We start from the raw sequence: 24,223 nt of genomic DNA, 5'->3' as shown, positions 1-24,223 counted from the left end.
ATTCTGTGTTTCTAGATTCAATTAACATAGCTTCTTTGTTAGTTTTTATTTTGAAGACAAAATAATACATAAATAAATATTTCAAGAATTAATACAAAAAAAACCAACCATAAATTGGGGGAGGGGTGCATTAATGCCAATTCCAATCCAATCTCCTACAACTTCTTTACCTATATCTTTGGTTCTCTGCAGGAAAACGGATGACTAGAAGGATGACCCTTGGGTTGAGAACATTAACTAAAAAAGACAGATTGAATCCCACTCACTGAACTAGATCTAACAAGTCAGGAAAGTAAATTCCAAGATTTTTATAGGACTTTCAAAGATAAAGGGGATGGGGGGAGTGTTATTAGTTAAACTAGGAAGTTCTGCTTCCCAGAACGACTCACTTTCTGAGCTTTCCTGTTAAGTTTTACAGCTGTCATTTCTCTGAAACTATTTAACAGACCCTAGAAAAGAAACTTTGATAAAAATGGACACAATGTTCATTCTATACAATATATATGCATATGTTTCCTAATATTCTTTTCTTTATAGTAGGTTTCTATAAAATGTAAACAAGATGTTTTATTCTCCATATTTAGTGTTACATTTACATAATTAGAAGCTTTTATGAATTGTCTTCATTATACATTTAAATAGTTCATAAAAGTTATGAGTCCAATGCATTTACACATTTTTTTTGGCCATAAACCTTCAAGTATGAATAGAAGGAGAATGAAGATATCAAAATGGGTACATTCTGGTAGGTTTCTCACTAGCCCATCACTTCAATTATGCATGAATTACCAGAAATGAATTTCCAACATTTTATTTCTTGGTGTAATGGAGCTCAAGTATTTCATTAAGCCATAACCACATAGTGAATTCTGGACTCATTTTAGAATAATTAGTATATTGGTGTTACTTGTGTAGTTAAATGGAACTGTTAAAATTTTTCCATTGTAAGCACTTTTTGTAAAGCCCACTCCAGTCTTTTAAGAGAGCAACGTTTCACTTTTTAGAAAACTAGTTTCTCTCCTGTCCCTGTGTTTCATCTTCTTCCCCTTCTACCTCAATTAAAATACCAATGCTTATTCAGACAATTCTTAATTAGAGTCTTGAAGCAAGTAAAAGAGGCACTGTAGATTAAGCAGGTAATTTTAAAAATGATCCATTTACCTCCAATGTTAGTCCCATTCAACCTTCTGATTAATTAATGCTGAAGCAAAATGTAACAAAACCAATGTAGTCTACAAAATGTATTACAGTACTTTAAAATAATGCTTTAGAAACACAGGCTCAATCTTAACTGTTTCTGTGTCTGTCTCTGTCCTTTGTGTCTGTCTCTTTCTGTCTCTCTGTCTTTCTCTGTGTCTCTGTGTCTGCACCTATCTCTGTCTCTCTCTCTCTCTGTCTCTCTATGTCTCTCTCTCTGTCTCTCTGTGTCTCTCTCTCTGTCTCTCTGTGTCTCACTCCGTCTCTCTGTGTCTCTCTCTTTCCCCTACCTTTCAACCCAGGGAATTTATCTGTTTGCAAAAGATGTTGATTCTAAGCAAGAAAACTCAACCCAAAATGTCACTAGAAGTGTTTTAAAATATTTTTTAAAGATTCTAAAATGATTTTTTTTAATGGGAGACTTTATAAAAGTCATTTTGCCCTCTGATCTTTGGTATTTTTATTTGTAAAATGGGGGGAGGCTGCTCTAGATGGCCTCTGAAATTGCTCCTACCTCTAAAGCTATGACCCTGTAATCCTATGAATTCATTCAATTTAAAGGAAAAAAATAAATATTTGCTGCACATCATCTTTTGGAAGGTTCTGGAAAAACACAAAATTAAATTGTTTCCTGACTCCTAAAAGGCTGTATATTATTGATTCAGTATGACTGAGGGAAAAAGCTACCAAGAAGTTGGTAGAGAACATAGATAACAAAGAAATTTTAGTCTTTGATTCACGTCTGAGATCCTTGGAAGACAATTTGCTTATGAATATGGGCAGGGGGCACTGGCTATTCTTTTAGACAGTGATTCGAAGAGTGAAACTCATTTTGACCACAAAAAAAGATGAGAAAGAGAAAATTTGATTTTGATGATTCTGATAAAACAGTGTCATTTGTTAGTAGTTTTTCATTCTTTAGTTCACATCCTGCAAAATCAATACATTATTCAAATGTTATAGTTAGGACAAATATGACCTAGAAAGGTGCTTAACCTTGAGATTTTGAACTTTTTAAATACTTTAATAGCTATATTTCAAAGTAATCAATTTCCTTTGGAATCCTATATATCTTAATTTATACATTTAGGAACATTCTGATCAGGGATACATAGTGTTCATCAGGCTGCCAAAAAGTTTCATAGCACACATATACAGTACTTAAGACTCATTGTTCAAGAGGTGGGTGATGTTTATGGAATGAATAGAGCCCTGAATTTGGAGTCAGAAAGCCCTGAGAAATCCAGTCTCAGATATTTATTAATTTCAGGACTCATCATTTCAGTCATATCCAACTCTTTGTTGACCCCATTTGGGATTTCTTTTGCAAAGATATGGAGTGGTTTGCCATTCATTTCCTTCTCCAGCTCATTTTATAGATAAAAAAATTGAGATAATCAGAGCTAGGGTGACACATCTAGTAAGTATCTGAGGCTAGATTTGAACTTAGGAAGAGAAGACTTCCTGACTCAAAGCCTGGACTCAATCCATTGTGTCACCTAGCTATACTATATAATAATGAGGAAAGTTAGACTAAACAGATGCCCCTGGGGTTCAGTTTTAATTTTATTACCCTGCATATACAGGGAAATAAGTAAAAAAAAAATACACAAAGTAGACTAAATGTAATTTTTGTGACAGAGAGAGCACTAACATGTAAGGAGGGTGGGGAACAATCTTATATATGACGTACCACCTGAGCTGAGTCTTGAAGGAAGCTAGGGATTCTAAGAGGCAGACTTGAAGAGGGAAGCACTGCAGGCATAGGAAACAGCTGCTGCAAATACATGCAGTTGAGAGAGGAAATTCCAGGTATCAGGAAAATCAAGTCAGCCAGTTGAGCAATAATATATAGTATATGACAGGGTATCATATGATATGTCAGGAAAAGTATTCTCATTGAAAATAAGAACTAGGCTTCAACAGTGGTGCTTTGTGATGAAAAGCTAGCACCAGGAAATACCAACCTGACAGAGGTGGGAACTCTGACCTCAGTAGAGAACTGACCAAATCGAATGTAGGTGCAGTCACTCATGTCCCCATCCACTTGCTATGGTCAGTTGGTTGCAGGTGCCATGAATCTGGGAACCTAATATCAAGCTAACTCAAAAGTCCTGCGGTTCAGTGTCCATTAAGTAACCAGTACTGGGAATATAACTTTAGAGTGTTATCGATACAATAACAACAAAAACAGGTTTTTATGGAAGTTTTTGTTTGTTAATGTGGGGAAAAAAACTCGAAGCAACTTGAATAGTCAATAAGAGTTAAATAACATGTTAAATGACTAAATAAATGGCTAGAAATAAATGATAATGTAAGGGAATATTATAATGCAATTAGGAAAAACAAATATAAGAAACATAAGGAAAGATGAGGAAAAATTAAAGAAATGATAGAAAATAAAGATAGTGGAACCAAAAGAAAAAAAGCTGCCATAAAAAGAAGGTGAATGGAATGAGTGGACAAGCAAAAAATACTAAAGAACACTTAAAAAGGGAGTGACTGAAAAGTTTTGTTTCTTTATTCTTTTTCTTTTTTAAAGACACTGTAACTGAGTGATTCATGGATAAAAATGATGACAGACTGGGATATTGGATGGAGGACTGGCCTTAGAATCCTGAGGTCTCAGCTCAAAAACTACCTGTTGGATCACAGGCAATCACTTAAACTCCTAGAGCTTCAATTTCCTCGTATTTGGGACCACCTGTCTCACAAGGTGTTTCAAAAAAATACTTTTCAATGTTTATAATGTTATAGAACCTATTCTTGTTATGGCATAGTCCTTGGAATTTAGTAAATATTTAATAGATGTCCTTTCATTCTTTGCTCGTTCATTCTGATTATTGGTATATTCAAGTAGTTTGGTAACAAATCTTATTAGTTGTATTATCGCATAATATTGCTTAAAATAAATCACACATCTATAAGAGCATGCAACTACATGCCCAGATGACCAAATGCTAAGCAATTTCATGAAATAAAAGGCTGATGTATTAACGTATTAATTAACACATGTTAGCCATGTGATATCTCATGTTTCAGTTGGTACACACTAGTATCCATATCAACAAATAATTTTCAAAATGGGTCATAACTGTCAGATCTATCGCTAAAACTGAGTAGAAAGTAGAAACACTGTATTTATCAACAAGTTCAGACAAATATTCTCTTCCAATTGACCTTTTTATAAAATGCTACTCAAATGTCCTAATTCTGGCACATCCATAGCTACTTTTAACAAGTAGGTACAAATCAACTGTCAGTCTTAATTCAGTGACATGCTGATCCATCGCATATGGCATATCTGAAATTCAGTTCAGTTTCATTATTTGTCCAGTATCAGGCACCTACCATAAATGACACATTTTCTCTTATTTGCCTAAATTGACTTAAAATGAATTATTTTAAGTTAGAAAAATCATTTGCTTATTTTCCTTTCCCATTTTTATTACAATATTTTCAAACATACTGTAGAAGAAGAATAAAAAAAGATATGCTATATAAGCAAAGGAAAGAATTGCTATTATTGGCCAGAAAGTTGGGAGGAGGCTGTGAGTTATGGGAGCTGCATTATTGATCATGGAGAGAAGCTAGAAAGTATTGAATAGAAGGGGCCATAAAAGGTCACCAGCCCAGATGTGCCAAGTTGTTTACAACTACATTTATAGACTCTCTGAGTTAATTAGCTGTTCAAACCAGTGATATAGGTCATTGTAAGCAAGCCCTTTGACTGCTTTTTTGCTTTTGTTTTTTCCCATCAATAAAGTGACTGCTTATTTCATTGAATTGACAAAATCAGTCAGTTAGCATCTTGTGGATATAATACATCACTGCCTTTAAAGATTCCACTGCTACAATGGAGCAAGAGCTGATTCTGAGCCCAAGACCTTAGGTGAAAGTCCCCAGTGTCTTGGGCCAGTCATTTAACCTGCCTACAATTTCCTCTCTCTAAAACAGAGAATGTGGAAATGGAGATTGGACTTTATGGTCTTTGGAATCCCTTCTAGATCTATGGTCCTACCTTCCTTCTATAAACCGATTCTATAAATCGGTCTAGGCAGTTACTGTTTCTGATTTCTTATAAAGTAACCAGTCTTTTATTTCTAGAACTATAGACTATCGTAAAGATGGAATAAGGTGTTCAATTCTATTGTTTCTCTTCTTGCTATAATGTAAGTGCCATCAACGTTCTAAATGGGAGCACTGATGTTATTTAAAACTCCATGAATAGGGTCCTAGATTATTTATCTTCAATGTAACAAATCACAAATCACAGCCTGGAAGCTTTCCTCAATGAAGGAACAGTAGTTCTGTGGTCACTTGTAGAAGTAAGCACATTGATAGGCTTTGTAGGTGTGAAAATTCTAAAAGGGGATGTACAGGTTTTGGGGGCTGAGGGCATGTATATAGATTTTAAATAAGTGGGAGAGCAAGGAAGGGTTCCATTTTCTCATATCTTCATTTGAAAATGAGTCTGAAACACCCTCTGACAAGGCACTTGTCAGACTTTGAATGATGAGTCTTAAAACTTGTCTCTTTGACAAGTTCACACCATTCTTTGTGAGTCTGGCATTTTTTTCTGCCTCCTGTTCAGCAGTTGTGATGATGTAATTTGATATTCAGCACAGTGATAAAAAAGGAAGGTTAAAAATGGGATATCCACAGCACTATTTGCAATGACTCCCCAGGTCTCTTTGAACTAAACACAAATTTCATAGACTAGTTTTCATAGAATAACCTAATATGATCCCACACCACCCATGTGAAAAGGGATTCACACATGTCCTCTTCAGCTAGATCCATCTCCTCACCATTTCTGATATATATGCCTCTACCTAAGCTTGGAAATGCACCTATTTCTGAAAAGCATATGTGGGAGGGAACATAGGGAAACTGGGACACTAATGTTTTGTTGGTAGAGTGGTGAACTAATCCAACCAGTCTGGAGAGCAATTTGGAACTATGCCCAAAAGGCCATCAAATTGTGTATATCCTTTGATGCAGCAATACCACTGCTAGATCTATATCCCAATGACATCAAAAAGGGGAGGGAAGAGGACCTATTTATACAAAAATGTTTATAGCAGTCCTTTTTGTGGTGGCTAAGAATTGGAAACTGAAGGAATGCCCATCAACTTGGGAAAGGCTAAATAAGCTGTGGTATACGATTATGGTATATTATTGCTCCATAAGAAATAACAAGCAGGATGATTTCAGAAATACCTGAAACTATTTATAGGAACTGAGGCAAAGTGAAGTGAGCAGAACCAGACAGTAACAGCAATATTGTATGATGAAGAACTATCCAAGACATTCTCAGCAAAACAACGATTTAAGATAATCCCAAAGAACCAATGATGGTGCATACTATCAACCTCCAGAGAAAGAACTAATATTATCTGAATACAGACTGAAACATGCTATTCTTTCTTTCTTTCCTTCTTTTTTTCTGTACAAAATGACTAACATGGAAATGTTTTACATGAATGCACATGTGTAACCTATATCTGATTGCTGGGAGAGGAGGAAAGGGAAAGAGGGAAGATGGAGAGAAACAATTTGGAATTCAAACTTAAAAAATCCCAATTTTAAAAATTTGTTTTTAACATGTAATTTAACACGTGACATGTAAAACATCTATGTATATGTAGATATATACATGCATGCATATGTTCACATGTATGTATATATGAAGAAATATGCCAATTTCTCTGTCTTGGGATGGTCTTTCCCTTTTCCATGCATCAATGTATGTCCTACAGAGTCTTCTAGACTGTGGGGATATAAGGATAAAAATGCTCAAAGAATTTTAGTTGGTAAATACTTCTTGATATTCTTGATACAGTGTAAGTAGATTAGAAGGCACGTGTTGCATGGTAAACATTAACAGAGTTTAACACTAAAATTCATTTATTTTTAATAAGAACACTGTATTCATCATAGAAAGTCATAAATAAAATAATCCAAGCCCATAAAATATCAAATGATCATGATTTGGGATACAGCTATGCTTTATCACCTTGGCTTGTAAATCACATGAAAGTTTATTAATGAAAATTACTGCATTTTAAGGTTATTGCTAATATACTTGGAATTGTTATGAAAATGTGTCAGAAAGTAAAGGACTTTCACATAAGGCTTTTCATGGAAAGAGCCTGCCATTTTCTGGCCACAGGTCCTCTAGCTATAATCATGATCAATTCATATTGCTGTACTCAAAACTCAAATGGATCAGTGACCTCATTAATGTGGGCATTCCCCACAATGATGAAAACTGAACCCCATCCATCCCTACCCAGGAGTGTGTTGTAATAGAAACACTATTGAACTTGACATTAGAAAACCTATGATGAATTGCAATTTCTGCTACATCCTATGCGTTTGACCTTGAGCAAATTACTTCACCTCTATAGGCCTCAGTTTCCTCAACTATAAAGCAAGATTAGACTTGTTCTCTAAGGCAAGGATTCTTGGCCTAGGGTCCATGAATTGCAAGACAGTGTAATAGGCACTAAAGGAGATACAAAAATATCCTGACTATAGGTCTCTGATCTTATGAATTATCTAGACTTTTTGGAGTTAAAGTGATAAGTGGTCCCCTAATTTATTGGGTTTTTTATGTCATCAAATAAAGTATTGTGTAGTATAAAATACATCAGGTTTGGAGACAGTCTCGCTTCAAATCTCAACTCTGCCATTTTTTAGCTGTGTAAACTCTACTAAGTCCCTTTAACCATATAGGCCCCCATTTTTCCATCTATGAAATAAGCACAATATTATGTGTTCTATGTATCTCACAGGAGTGGCAGAAAAACACTTTAAAACACTGTAACTTGTGGGGGGACATGGATAAGAGTCAGTCAAGGTGAATCACAGAATCTGGAAGACATGTTAGATCAAGGGTTTTCAATATTTTGTGCCAAAGGGCACTATGCCTTTGGCTGTCTAGTGATGCCTATGAATTCATAACCACATATATAGTACCTTACACACACACACACACACACACACACACACACACACACACACACACACACACACACACCAGGTGTTTAATACATATTTAACAGTACTATAGATATCATCTAATTAAATCGCTCATCCAATGATTTTGAGTTAAAGTATGGACATAACTATAAAATGCAGATATGGCCCAGGAAAGATTATACAATAACCCATAAGAAACCTTGAAATCCTAATCTACGTAGTTTATCAGATTGATTTCAGTCAACCAAAAACATCTGTAAGGATGGGTCCTAGGGCTTGAAATTTTTCCAATACCTAAAACTTTGCCTCTCCAGCTCTGTCCCATCTACAACATCACATTCATGTCCCACTATTCCCTTGCATACAATGTATGCAAGACCAAATTCTTTATTGTAACACCCCATGACTGGAAGCCAGAAAGATACTGGAGCAGCTGTGAACTGAGGCAGCTTTTCTGTCTTGTCCTTTCACATCATTCCTTTATTATGAATCTGGATTCCAACCCATTTGAAGGATATTAGGCATTGTTGTTGGTTGTGGTTGGTGGTGGTTATTGTTGTCACCATCACTCTCCACTGCAGCTTTCCTACATTCCTTGGCATCTAGGATCCTTACAGGAAGGGATTGTTTTCCCCTAACTTTTCCCTGCTCTTTCAATCAATGAAGTTGGTATGTAGGAACAGAATAAACAATAAAAACGTTTCAATGCTATTTTAATAAAACAAAAATCAAGCAAAAACATTTCTATTTTTTTCATCTGCACTGCCCTCTCATTCACTGTACCTTGTATCAGTCCTCCCCTTTACAACTTATACAAGAGACATGCTATGATCAAGTACCTCACACATAAGCATTTAATGAATGCTGATCGATTGATTATCTATGGACCTGTACACATTAAATTAGCATATAACTTCTCCAAAAAAATATGGATAGTATTTACAAGTTATTTTATTATAATAACATCTGCGTCCAAACTGGTTCTTTCTCGTCACTTTGCTGCTTCTGTTAATGGCACCACCATTCTCCCTTCTCCTTTGAGTACCAAAATGTTTTCCTAAATTATTTTCAAAGCTATCTCACCTTTTCCTATTCCTTCACCTCTTCTTTGGTTTAGACCTTCCCATGGTCTAACTATCTGTAACTCTTTCTCCATATCCCTGTATCTCTCTGTGTCACCATCTCTTTTTCCTTTGGCCCATTTTTTTATCCTTTCTAGACTACCTGAAGATAACTTGATCCTATCTGATTTGAACTTTTAAGGTGAGATAGCCTCTTCCACTTACACCATACACCAAAACTTAGACACTATAGAATGTTCCCATCCTACTCAACCACTATGATTATTTCTTTCATAAGCCTGATTTCTCCCAATGATATTCCCATTATGGACTCCCATCCTGTGTGTGCGTGCGTGTGTGTGTGTGTGTTTTCCTTGTTTGGTGCCTACAGCCCTTTCTAACCTCAACTTATCTTGTCATTTGTTGACCAAACCAGGCCAACAAAGACACTAGGAGCAATGAATATTATAGATAGATAAGTAGATAGATAGATAGATAGATAGATAGATAGATAGATAGATAGATAGATAGATAGCCAGTCCGTGTTCATCCTTCGTTTTCGAAGAAGACCATGACATCAGAGAAATGATGACATGAATTGCACTTGACTTTGTTTAGAGTGAGGCAAGGCTGTGCAAGGTCACCAACCTCACTTTCTCCTCCTGAGTCATCTGTGTCCAATGACCAGATATTCAACAGGATGACTGGAGATAGCCTAGGATGCAATGGGAGACCTTGGCCTTTTTAAGCTGGGTTTTTCAGGTACTCACTTAGAAGGAGGTAACACCCATTAAGTGAATAGGCTCTTTAAGAAGTAGTCAGGGATTGACCCTTTTAATAAACAAAAGAAAAATAACTAAATCAACAGAAACTGTTACTAGTGATAATCACTGTAAGGAAGCCATTAAGTGGAGCTATTGTTGTCCAACCTATGGGCTTTAGAGTGCACTGGGTTTAAGATTGTGGGAGCAAGAGGAAAGGAAGGAAGGAAGGAAGGAAGGAAGGAAGGAAGGAAGGAAGGAAGGAAGGAAGGAAGGAAGGAAGGAAGGACATCTAGCCAGTAAACCCCATATCCCCAAAGGAAAAGAAGAGGGAGACAGAAGGGAGAGAATGAGCTGGGTTACCAGCTAGCTGGGTCCCCACTCAGGCAACTCATTCTACTCACAGTCTTTGTTCATCCTTTGTTTTTGAAGAAGCTCATGACATCAGAGAAATGATGACATGACTTGCACTTGACTTTGTTTTGAGTAAGGGAGGGCTGTGCAACGTCACCAACTTTACTTTCTCTTCCTGAGTCTAGATAGAAAGATAGATAGATAGATAGATAGATAGATAGATAGACAGACAGATAGATATAGGTATAGGTATAGATATAGATATAGGTATAGATATAGATATAGATATAGATATAGATATAGATATAGATATAGATATATAGATATAGATATAGATATAGATATAGATATAGACATATATATTTTCTTAGCTCCTGCATTTGACCACTTCTCTACTGTGATGAACTATGGCCCAAGCTTAAATTTATTTCCACAGAACCAAATCTTAAAAGTTATATTTGTTTGCCATAATTGTCAAAGAATAATGCATAAGCCTACTGGTGTATTAGAAAGAGCAGTGGATTTCAAGGCAGAAGAACTGGTAGCACTTTTGTATCTTTAGTCTTATACCTTCTCTAAGCCTTGCTTTCTTCATCTTCCAAATAATAAGAGTAAGCATTTGTATAATGCTTTAAACTTTGCAAAGCACTTTTACACATTACATCATTTGATCGTCACAATAACCCTATGAGGTAGGTGTTATTATTATCTGAGGGGTTTGTTTGTTTTGATGCAGAAACTGAATCAGACAAAGGTGAAGTAATTCATCCACGGTCACACAATTAGTATGAAGCCGAAGAGGTTTTACTTGATGACCTCTAAGTCCTCTTCTAAATAAATACTCTCCAATAGCAATATATTTTCCCACCTCTACTCGTTATCCCAAAGTATTTAAGCAGAACTATTTCACTAAAATCGTATTTCTCCACAAGCTGCTCATTATTCCAACTCCTCATTGTTATTAGAAGCTTCACCATTCTCACAGTCACCCAGGTTCAAAACTGTGCAGTCATCTTTGACTGCTCCCCTTTCCACCTACCACAACCAATTGGTTGTTACCGAGTCTTATAAATTCTGCTTCCACAATAACTCTTGAGTTGGTTTCCCCTTTCTGCTACAACTGTCATCACCTTGTTTCAGGCCATCATAGTATATTAGATTTCTAATCAGTTTCCCTGTTTCCAGGGTTGCCCTCTTCCAATCTGTTCTACACACCTACACATCTGTCAGATCAGTCTTGGTAAAGCACTGATTTGATTGTGTCACTTTCCTGCTCAAAAATGCTCATTGGCCAAGAATTAAATTCTTGGCCCAGAATTCACAACTTTTTAAAAGCTGGAGTCAACCTGCTTCCTACATAAACCCAATATCATATAGCTTAAGAAATTCTGTTCTTGAAACAAACTAGAAAACTTTTCATTCTGCCAAATATACCATATTTTTCTCTTAATTGTATTGTTGTTTATTCCTTCCATACAGTGGAAAGAGCTCTGGCTGTGAAATTAGAGAATCCAAGTTCAAATCTTGACTCTGCCCTTTACTACTTCTATGACCTTGGGCAAGTCACAACCTCTCAGACGGTGAACATTGCCCACATCATGACAAAAAGATTTTGAAGGATTATCGATGAATTATCATGAAGGACTAATGTGGAGAGTGAGAAACACATTTTGGGATATGACCAATGCAGGAAGTGGTTTTGCTGGACTATTCTTATATGATAGAAAGCTTCCTTGTGTTTTCCTCTCACTCTCCTTTTCTGTCTCTTTCCCTCCTTTCTTTTCTTTTTCTTTTCTATTGTTTATTTTATTTACTCTCAGTAGCTGATAGGAAGTTGGAGGGGGAAAATTAGTGTTTGATGATTGAAATAGGTTTTTTCTTCTTTTTCTTCTTCAATCCTTCATAAATAAAAATGAGAGAGTTGGAGTATCTGACTTATTGAGTCCCTTTCTACTTCTCTAATTCCATTATTCTCTTCAAGAGATGTTCTCTCCTCTGTTCTTTTCTATATCTATCTGTTTAATTTCTATTTTCCTTCAAGGTCCAGATGAGATACTTTACCTTCTGTGAATTTTTCACGATGACCCTAATCAGAAGTCATCTCTTCTTCCTTTGGAGTATTTGTTAGGGCCTTTATTGGCACATTCCATTTAGTTTTGTATTTACCTGGAAAAATAGCCTTTCTCCCTACAGAGATTGGAGTACTGAGAGGCATCTTACATCTCCTTCAACATCTAAAAACAGTTAGCTTTTGAATGAATGCTTGTTGTTTCTGTTGCTGAAATGTTGCCTTTGTTGTAGCAGTTACTCCTGCGATTGCTGTTACTAGTGGCGCTGTTGATATGACTGTCATCATTGCTTTTTACTGTTGCTGTTATTACTGTTGTTACTTGTTGCTACTGCTACCACTGTGATTGATAGGAGAAGCAGAAACTGAGTGGGGACTCCATAGTGGACAACCTTCATCCATTAGTGCATAGGATGACATCATTGAAGATTTGTAGGGGAGAGAGATGGCATAAGAGAGGAAGATGGAGGCATTTAAAATCGAAAAGTTGGAGAACATGTGAAAAACTATTCTCCTATCTCCCAATTTTGCCAAAGCATACTTGTCTTAAACTGCTAAAGACTATCATAAATTTTATGAATCTCAAATGCTACATACATCTTGCCTTGCTTTGATAGCCATTCCTTAAGGTCTAGAGATAGAACAGTAGGATTTAATTATGTGTTGCACCTAGATTTTCTGTGAAGTGTCCCAGCACTAAATATTTGATAAGGTTGATGATGAGGTTGATAATTGCCAAATGGAAGGAATTAAGCTACATCCAAGCCAATTTTGATCGCTTTGTCATTCTTGTTTATGGTTTTGAATGGCTAGAAGCCTAGAGGCTTGGTAAAGGTCCAGAACTACTGAGTGACCTGAATATCAATTGCATCCAGTGGTTTCCTTGGTTAAAAATATTTCTCATGAATTTTCATCTTTATTTTACATTTTCACTTAAGTATAACCATTGAAATAAACTCAAATTTCACTATAAAAATAGCAGTGGTTTTTGGATATCTTACATTTACAAAATCCATTTGTAGTTAGAAAATAGTTCCATATCTCCTATTTCTTTTGACTCTTACAATATCCCTGTGAGATAAGTAAGATAGGTGTTATTATGCCTATTGGGAATATTTAGGATCAGAGAAGTTAGAAAGATAATCTAAGGTCACATAGCTATCAAGTGGAAGAGTAAGTTCATGAATTGCGGTCTTCTGTCTTCAAGTTCAATTCAGTTCTCTATTATGTACCAGACAGTGTGTGAAGCATTAGATATACAAAGACCTAAACTAAAAAGTGACGGCCCTCATGAAGTTCATAATTCTTGAAGACTATAACATAGATAGATAGATAGATAGATAGATAGATAGATAGATAGATAGATAGATAGATAGATGATAGATAGATGATAGATAGATAGATGATAGATAGATGATAGATAGATAGCTGATAGATAGATAGATAGATGATAGATAGATAGATGATAGATAGATAGATAGATGATAGATAGATAGATAGATGGATGATAGATAGATAGATGATAGATAGATAGATAGAAGATAGATAGATAGATAGACAGATGATAGATAGATAGATAGATAGATAGATAGATAGATGATAGATAGATAGATAGATGGATGATAGATAGATAGATAGATAGATGATAGATAGATAGATAGATGATAGATAGATAGATAGATAGATAGATAGATAGATAGATAGATAGATAGATGATAGATAGATAGATAGATAGATGGATGATAGATAGATAGATAGATAGATGATAGATAGATAGATAGATAGATAGATAGATAGATAGATAGATGATAGATAGATGGATGGATGGATGAATACATAGATAGATAGATGATAGATAGATAGATGATAGATAGATAGATGATAGATAGATAGATGGAAAGATGAATAGATAGCTAATATGAATAAATATATAATATATACAGATATATATATATATAAATAGATAGCTAAGTAAGTAAATAAATAAATACAAATAATTGAAGACAGAATAGAATATTGAATACATGTTTTAGGAGGGCAGAGAACCCTAGAAACTGAGTGAACCAGGAAAGTCCTTGTGTAGGAGGGAGCAAAGGAGATGAACCTCAGCAGGAATTGGCAATTCCAAAAAAGAAACAAGAATGGAAAATATCCTAAACATGAGGTGCAACTTTTTCAAAGACATGGAAGTGGAAGAAAAATAAGGTAAGTAAATCAATTTGGCTAAAATATAGAATATATAAGGAAGAACAATATGAGACTGGAAAGGTTGGTTGGAGCCAGGCTGTGAAAGGCTTTATATGTGCACAGAAGATTTCATATTTGGTACTGAAGGTAATAGGGAGCCATTGAAATTTGTCACACAATAATGAGATCTGCACTCTAAGAATATCACTTTGACTTCTGTGTGGAGAATATACTGAAGAGGGATGAGGCTGGAACCTGGGAGACAATTATCGTCAATCTTTCCTATATGTATATATGTGTGTGTGTGTGTGTGTGTGTGTGTGTGTGTGTATGTACATATAGTATATTAATACGCAAGGCAGTAACTTGCATTTGTATATTGTTGTTTTTTTCATGAAACGTTTTGTAAAGTCTTTTCAGATCCCAGAGCTAACAAAAAACAACAGCATGAGAAAGCTTGAAACTTGGCACAGTGCCTCTCCCTCCAGCTTAGCAGAGCCCAACTTTCACATAAACTTCAAAGTGAAGAAATAAGCTGTGAAAATGGATAAACAACAACAAATGAACATGACCATAAAATGCTACTGCAGTGGCAGGGAAGACCAAAACATAAACTGAGAAGAAGATAACAATGTGAAAACACCTACAAGCAAAGCCTCAAAGTAAAATACTAACTGGATCCAAAGTGAACAGGAATTCTTGGAGGGTTAAAGAAAGGGATGAGTGGTAAAGGGAAAATTGGGAAAAGAAATGAGAAAAAAGCAAAAAAGACATATGAAAAGAGAATTAACAGTTTGATAAAATAGGCACAAAAAATTACTGAAAAAAATATTACCTCCAAAAACAAAATTTACCTAATGGTAAAAGAAGAACAAAAATTCACTGAAGAACTCCTTTAAAAGCCCAAGTGGTCAAATGGAAAAAGAAGAGTAAAAGCTCAATGAAGAAAATGATTCCTTTTAAATTAGAATTGGGCAAATGTAATTCCAGGAGACTTCAAGAAACAAAGTCAAAATAATGGGAAAAAACAAAAGAAAATGTGAAATATCTTAATAGAAAAATAACTAACCTGGAAAATAGATGTCTTATCTCCCCTAACTAGACTAAATTTTTGAGAGCAAAGCCCTTGTCTTCTACTCCTTTGTCTCCTCTAAGCACTTTTAGAATCTTCAAAATAGGTTATGCCTTAGAAATCATTTAGCCAATCCCTCATTTAACAGATGAGTAAATTGAAGTATCAAAACTTGTGATTTGCCCAAGGTTATACAGCTAATTAATTTCAGTACAAGAGCCCAAATCCAAGACATCTGATTCCTTAATCTAGTGTTCTTTCTAAAATATATTCTTACCTGGGTCAGTGCTCCAGCCTAAGGGATACTCAATTATTCTTTCCAGAGTTCATGGTGAATGGTGATATTCTGAAATCTCAAAAGTCCTGAGCTGAGGGGACTGAGAAGGAATCTAATATGACATCCATATTCTTTAAATGAAGAAACAGGAGCACAAAAATATTTTTATTTATTTGTTGTTGTTTTTCATTATATCATTACAGATAACTGATTAGCAAGAATCTATTAGAAATAACCATAGACAGGGAAGCTAGGTGACACCATGGATAGAGCATTGGCCCTGGAGTCAGGAAGACCTGATTTTAAATCCAGCCTCAGACACCTAATAGCTGTGTGATGCTCAGACAGTTACTTATCCCTGATTGTCTCCACAAAAGAAAAGAAATAACCAGGGACTTGGGTCCTGTTTCCTATTTTATTTTTCAGTTTATAAGATCTATGTTTTTCTGATAGAAGTCCATTGCTGCCAGTAAAGATAAGTGCCCTCTCTGTACTTTAAGATCTTAGAAGTTTACAAGTTGGACTATGAGAGATTAAGACTTTCCCAGGGTCACACACAGCCACTATGTGTAAGAAGGACTTGCAATCAGATCTTCCTGACTGCTGTGCAAAAACTCAATCCACTGTATCATGGTGCCTCTCAGTTACGATTAAAGGTTTAAGAAAATGTCTAGGTTAGACTGTAACACGGGATACTGAGCTTTTGACACTACTACTACTACTACTATTTTAATACTACAAAAGATGCCCTACCTTTTTATTTTTCAATGCAACCAATGGACTTTTCAGTTTTTCTTCTTGATTTCAAATTACTTGTTGATTGGTGAGAAAGAAAATCCAATCTAACTCTAAACCTTTCTTCCCAAACTCCCTAACACAAGGAGCAGAAAGAGTTAAACAGGAGTGTTGTTTAATAACTGGATAAATACTGGTTTTGTTTGACTTTTAAATTAGGAAGCATTGTTAGCCTTAAAAACAAGAGCAAGCGTGAGATGCTTGGTAAAATGGTTGTGTATAACTGATTATTTTAATTCAAAGGGGAGCCACAGCCTATAATTAAAGGTTCTCAACATAACATATTCTCTTTTCAGTTTGTTCCTTTTTTTTGTTAATAAATGAAGAAAGAAAATATGCTCGAGTTTGGTATTATTTCTGATGACTCAAGAGTCGATGATCTAATAACTTGAGGGTTAGAGGGGAAGGAGGAGAGGTTCAGAGCCAGAGCTTAGGCTCTACTGGCAATATTCCCCTGTAACTTTGCAAAGTCATGAAATCTGTGTGTGTTCTCAGTCTGCCCTCTGTACAGCAGGGATGCAGATACCCTGCTCCCTGAGGCATCAAGAGATGTAAACCATACTTGTATAATTTTCCCAAATTTCAAAATAAAGGGCACCACCATTTTTGCAAATAAAGTGCAGTGATGTTTATGTGACATAATATTAATTTGAATTTTTTTCTGATTAAGATAAGGTATTAAAGATGATATGTAGTAATCTCTACTTAGTATAAATTTGTCATAGCTTTTGATGCTTCCATTGAAGGAGGAAAGACTGATAGTGTACTAGTCAAGAATATGGATTTAACACTGAATTACTATGCAAACTGAATGTGTTGTTATACATCTCTGTGCCTCAATTTCCTTATTTGTAAAATAGGAAGAATCTCACTTCTGCATTTCTTATATGATTGACATAAGAATATGACATGGGGGACTTCAGAATAGGAGGATATAAAAAGACAAAAAAGCAGACCTACCCCTGCCCTCAATGAGTTTATAGTCTAAGATCTGCAGATAACTATATAAAAAGCAAATATCATATAGGATAAATAAAAAATAATTTACAGAGGAAAAACATTAGAAGGGCTTGGAGAAGGTTTCCAGTAGAAGACGAGATTTTAGTTGGGACTTAAAGGAATCCAGGGAGGTAAGTAGGAGAGCAGGGGATGGAGAATGTTCCAGGCCTAGTGAAGAGCCAGAGAAAATGCTCAGACTGGAGAAATTGACTGTCTTGTTTATGGAACAATGAGGAGGCCAATGTCACTGGAGAGCTTTGAAAATAACTTGTAAAATTAATTAAAGAGTTTAAAAAAACAGACTATGAAATAAAGATTCACCATTTCCCATAGAATATTCTTTTTGTGTTTTGCATATATAAAGAAATGATCCTTTCGTTAAGTTCAATTTAAAAAAAAAAATTATCTATGTATGACACTCTAATCCTTATCTGTTTCAAACACCAATATATCTTTCTCCAAGGTTCCTATCTCTCCCTCATTACCAACAACTTCTCCTTTGTTGATCAGAATCAGTTCCACAACCAAATTTACCCCCTAGCTTCCTCAACTTTTTGACCAATGAAACCCTCGGTAAGCCAAGGAAAGTCAAATCAAGAATATATCTGATGAATTTCTGAAGGGTTCATGATGAAAAATGTTAACTATTTCAAGTGAGAGAACTGAGGAACTCTGAGTGTAAATTGAAGTATAATTTTTTCACTCTATTTTTCCTGCTTTTTTGCAACATTGCTAATATAAAAAAATATTCTGCATGATTTCAAATGTATAATTCATATCGTATTGCTTTCCTTTTCAATGAACGGGGGAGGGATTGAAAGAGGAAGAGAATTCAGGACTCATTTTTGTTTTTAAAAATTAATGTTAAATATAAATCATATATATATTTAAAGAATTTATCTGATTCTCCGCATTTAGCAGAGCATATTCTCTGAATCTCTGATTGTAAGATGACATGCTAGAAGTTCTTGTCCCCTAGGAGATACAGTGATCAAAAAAATCAGTTTTCTATATTTCTGCATTCTGGTTTGGACCTAATTCTTGTTTGTATTGGTAGGTAAGGATAGAAAAGAAGGTGAAAATTTTAAGTCATCTTGTCCTCAAATGCCTAAGTAAGGCTATGAATTAATAAAAACAATGATTTTGCCATTTCTATACATTTCATTTAGAAGATGGTGCATTTTAAAGTTATTTATCCTAATGTTTTTCAAATTAATCTATGTCAATAACCAATATACAAAAACATTGTTGTACTTAATATTCTAATAAAAGTGAATGAAAAAATAAGAGTTGGAAATAAATATCAGCATTTAATGATTAGTGAGATAGGTGCCAAGGTGTTTGTATAGGTATTTCTTTTCATCAAAAGCTTATCAAGGGATTATTTTTTTAAAAAATAGAGTAAAAGACACCATAATGAACTGAATGAGGATACTGAAGACTTGAGTTTTTATTCCTCATCAGCCATTCAAAGCTATGTGAGCATGGGCAAGTCACATAAATTTTCTGGACTTAAGTTTCTAGACTTATAAAATTAAAAAAAAAAGACTAGTCTTTTATGATCCCTCACAATTTTGGAAATCAGTGATTCTTTTTGTTGAGGAAACTTATAAACCACAGAAACTATACAGAACTCGGGAATGTGTTGGTCTATGTATTTTCAACACATTAGGGACAGTTAATGCTATTATCCCAAGCACAGATAAAGGTCACTGGATGTTTGCAAAGAAATACAGGTCACTGCTTTCCTAGCAAAGAAGATTATGTAAAATAGAACTGAGTGTCAGGCTTACATGGTCATTTATGCTAACAAACCAAGTCATAGATTACATTATTTTGTGTCTGTGCCATTGTACACTGTTTGGGAATTCTGCCAGTTGACATTCCTGGGCCTATGAGTGCATGGCTGTGAAACATGATTAAGTTGCTCCCTTACAAATAGAGGTAAATAGATTAATTTGTTGTGATTTGAGATGGATACTATATGAAGCATTTAGATAAATAAAAATAGATACAAAAATGACATATACATAGATATATAAAGAGATAGGCTTTACATATACATATACATATATATATACATACATGCATACATATATTTATACATAGGTAGAAGGACAGATACATATTATCACCCATCTCCCTGGCAATAACTGGGCTCCATTCTTATACTTATCAAAGATGATAGGTACAGTAGTAATATATTACCATTGCTAAATCTGGCATCATCAACTCTGCTTCAATGTGATAACACTCTTTGACATCTGAAACACTTATCCTACTGGCAGTAAATTACTAAGTAGAGCCTTAGTAATCAAGAGCTGAGAGTAGGAAAGAGATCTTGGGGAAAAATTCCTTTCCAATGTTTTCTCATGTCACTTCTCCTCTTCCCTTTCCCTTATATAAAACACCACTATGTGTGTGAAGTGACTTTTTTGCCGAGAAAAAAATAGCATTTGTGATTTACTTTTTTTTTTCCTTTTAAGGTTTGGAGGGAAAAATTTAAAAAAAAAACCACACTTTTGGTGGCAGGAGAAAGAAATCTCAGTTGTTTTGAATCTCTGTATTTACACTGTCAGTTTCTACCAAGTAAATTTAGGAAAGTGTCAATAGATTGGTACATTTATGTCACCAACATTATGCTGTCTTTTATGTACAAAGATGAAACTATTTCTCCATCACCAGGAAAGCATGTTATCATGGGCAAATTGGTGCCATCCAACTACTATTATTGGACAGTGAAATGGGCCCATGTTGAATCTCTAACCATAATCCTTTGACAAAAATTAGTCTAGGAAAAAGCAGTGAGATAATTTTCTGAAAAGGTAGCAGACAGAATTGCTTCCCAGTTTCAGATCAGGATTGTGAAGATTTGCCTGCTGAAAGATAAGATTTATAAAGAAATATACAAGTGAAGGTCCCCAAAACAAAAATAGAAAAATACAAGTCTCTTAAGTATGTGGGACTTAGCACAGAAAGATGCTTAATGGTAAGAAACTGAAGTCCTGGCATTTGAGTACCTAGGAGATGCTGATTTGTCACAACATACTTGGAGATGTGACCTCCTTAAGCCTGTTCTGTTTACACGGAGTTAATTTGTCTGAAAGTACTGTTGGTACTGACAATGTGCTTTGATACTGTAAACTCAAGGACAAGAATCATTTCTAACTTGGTTTCCCCACTCTTAACACTCAACAATAGTGTCTACACACTAAGGACTTAATCAATATTTGCTCAGCGAATGAAATAATATGAAAAAATAAAGTATAAGCATATATTAATGGAAAAGGCAGGAAAGCTTTATTCTCTGAATAGTATAGAAAAAAGATCACTGGGTGTGGAGTTGTCATACAATAAGGATATCACGAGCCTTTATATCCTGCTAAATGAAGCAGCCAAGAAAAGGTCAAAATGATTGCATCACCTTGTCAGAGTAAGACCAGTAGTAAAGTCCCAAAGCCCCTTTCTTGCTCATTGGGAGTGTGAATAGCAACAGTCACCAATGACTCCACCATTCATGTTCTGTTATTCAGTCATTTCAGACTCTTTATGACCTCATTTTGTGTTTTCTTGGCAAAGATACAGGAGTGGCTTGACGTTGCCTTCTCCAGTTCATTTTACAGATGAAGAAACTGAGGCAAACAGGGTTAAGTGATTTGTAAGTGTCTGAGGCCAGACTTGAACTCATCTTCCTGACTCCAGGTCAGGCACCTATCCACTGTACCACCTAGTTGCCCCAGCATGAGTCTGCGCCAATTTTGTACTCTAACGTCTACCTCACATCAGAGCTCCATGTTTCCTGCCCTCAATGTCTAGTTCCGTTATACTCAGACAAGAACTTTATAAAAACTCACTCAATTTCATGCCATTTTGAACACCTGCTTCCATCAAGGATCCCAGTGGATTTCCCTGTGTCCATTCTCCCTGACCAGTCCTTCATATTATATTTCTCCTAAATAAAACATTTCTCTCTGTCTCTGTCCATGTCTCTGTGTCTCTCTGTGCCTCTGTCTCTCTGGCTTCATCTCTGTCTCCGTCTCTGTCTCTCTCTGTCTCTTCACTCCCCACCCTAAAGTTATGTTATATGGTCTTGTAATATTGTGCCTCACAGAAATGCCAGTTGTTTTCATCCTTAGAAATGTTAGCTATTGTACAAGTCTTTACCTGGAGTTAGACTATAAAGGGCTTTAAATAACAGGGGAATTTTTATTTAATCCTAGAATCAGTAAGTAGTCACTGGAGGTTCTTGATCAGAGGAGTAACATGTTCATTCCTGTATACTTTAGGAATATCATTTTCATGATTGTATGAAGAATATGTTAGAAACAGCAAAGAAAAGAGGCATCAGAAACAAATTAGAGGCTATTGTAATAGTCTAGGTGAGAGATGTTGAGGGGTTAAAATAAAATGATGACCACTTAAGTAGAGAAAAGATGAATACAAGAAAAGCTATAGATTCAACAAGATTTGGCCATTGATTAGTGATAGAATGGGAGAGGAGGGTATGGGTGAGAGGTTTGAAAGCCTGAAAATATGAGTGACTGTGAGGATTGTGGTACACTCAACAGAAATAAAGTGTTGGGGAAAGAGATATGCTTGATTGGAAAAGATGATGAACTCTCTTCTAGACACACTGACTTAGAAATACTTGTACAACACAGTTTAAAATGTCCAATAGATACCTTGTGATTTAGGATTGAGGCTCAAGAGAGAGAGACTTAATTGGATCTGGGAGTCATATTCACAGACAGGTGGCCCCAACTTAAACAGTTCTCATGGAGACTTTGGTTACTGTTTTTATGCATTTTTGTATAAATTACATTGATAGTTTCTACTATATCACATATATTTTCTACTGTATCCATTCAGCTGCCCTTCCCAAAGATCCATCTCCTAAAGTAAAGAAGAAAAAAACCAGAAAAGGCAAAATAACCTAGCAAAACTAAACAATGTAACGAATTGATCTAATACTATATTCAATATTCTCACATTTAGGCTCTCATCCTTGCAAAAAAGCATGGAAAGAATTACAGAGCCAACATGGCAGAGTGTAGGCAGCAACTCAGCTGAAATGTTTCACATTCCCTTCCAAGAAACTTCAAAATAATGTTTCAGATTCAATTCCAGAGTACCAGAGGTCAGAGTGAGATATTTTTTTTTCTAGCCCAAGACAACTTAGAAGGTCACTGGGGTGGTAGTTGGCTGGAATGCATCCTTTTTCAAACCAGAATGCAACAAAAATTACATTCAGTACAGAGTCATGGAAAGATAGCTTTAAAATTAATTGGAAACTAATAGCCTAATCCTAAAGAATTAGTGAGTCAAAAAACAAATCATAAAAAAAGAGAATGGCAAAAATGAGACAATATACCAGAATTTACTGGATGCAGCCAAAACTGTAGATAGGAGAGTATTTATATCTATAAGTTTGGGATTGTTGTTCAATCATTTGTCAGTCATGTTTGACTCTTTCTGACCCCATTTGGAGTTTTCTTAGAAAAGGCACTAAAATGATTTATCATTTTCTTCTCTAACTTATATTATAGATGAACAAACTCAGGCAAACAGGGTTAAGTGAATTATCTAGAGAAATACAGCTAGTAAGTGTCTGAGGCTGAATATAAACTAGAGGATCATTCTCCCTGACTTGAGTCCTGGCACTCTATCTACTGAATTGTGTAGCTGCCAATAAAGTAGAGAAAGAACAGATCAATAAATTGGGCATTCACCTAAAAAAAACTAAAAATAAAACAAATTATCATTCCCCAATTAAACACCAAATTGGATATCCTGAAAATCAAAAGAGAGATTAATAAAACTGAAAGTAATCATTGAACTAATAAAATTAAAAGCTGGCATTATGAAAAACCAATAATATTAATAAACCATTGATTGATTCAATTTAAAAAAAACTACTAGTATCAAAAATGAAGTTATATGCATCAGCAATGAATATGAAATTTAAACAAATATTATGAGTTATTTTTGTCAAATTGTATGCCAGTAAATATTATAGTCTAAATGAAATGGATGAATATTTATGAAAATTTAAATTGCTAACATTAACTGAAAAAGAAATAAAATACTTAAATAACCCCATCTTAGAAAAAGAAATCCAATGAGCCCTCAATGATCGCCCTAAGAAAACAATTCGAGGGGCGGAGCCAAGATGGCGAAGTAGAAAGACGCACATACACATAGCTCCGAACCCACAAACCACAGAACGTCTAGAGGGGACCAAGCCAGGGCGAATTCTGCACCCAGAGACCACGGAGTATTGGAGCGAGGGAGATTTCTGCTCCGGAGAGACCTGCGGACCTCTCGCGGGGGGTCCTTCGCGCCGCAGACTGGGCCCCGGGATGGGGAGCAGAATGCGGCCCTGCCGCGGCCGCGACACTGAGGGGAGGAGATCCGAGAGGGCTACGGGGATGGGATCTCCAGCGGCCACGCCGGTCACCCCACCCA

General features: G+C 35.5%; 1 long non-coding RNA gene across 3 annotated transcripts in view; it reads right to left on the bottom strand.

Moving 5' to 3' along the window:
- Positions 1 to 24,223, bottom strand: part of LOC140509221 (uncharacterized) — a 131,185-nt gene that overhangs the window by 6,670 nt on the left and 100,292 nt on the right. For 2 of the 3 annotated variants that reach the window (XR_011968596.1, XR_011968597.1), the window contains one exon: positions 15,965 to 16,095. The exons of the other annotated variant lie outside the window; for it this stretch is intronic. This is a non-coding gene — a long non-coding RNA (uncharacterized lncRNA). The remainder of the gene's footprint in view (positions 1 to 15,964; positions 16,096 to 24,223) is intronic. 3 annotated transcript variants of the gene reach the window in all.

Source organism: Notamacropus eugenii, chromosome 5 (assembly GCF_028372415.1).
Source record: "Notamacropus eugenii isolate mMacEug1 chromosome 5, mMacEug1.pri_v2, whole genome shotgun sequence".
NCBI classification, from domain to species: Eukaryota; Metazoa; Chordata; class Mammalia; order Diprotodontia; family Macropodidae; genus Notamacropus; species Notamacropus eugenii.
The sequence above is the reverse complement of the archived record's forward strand: the minus strand, read 5'-3'. Positions and strand labels throughout refer to the sequence as shown.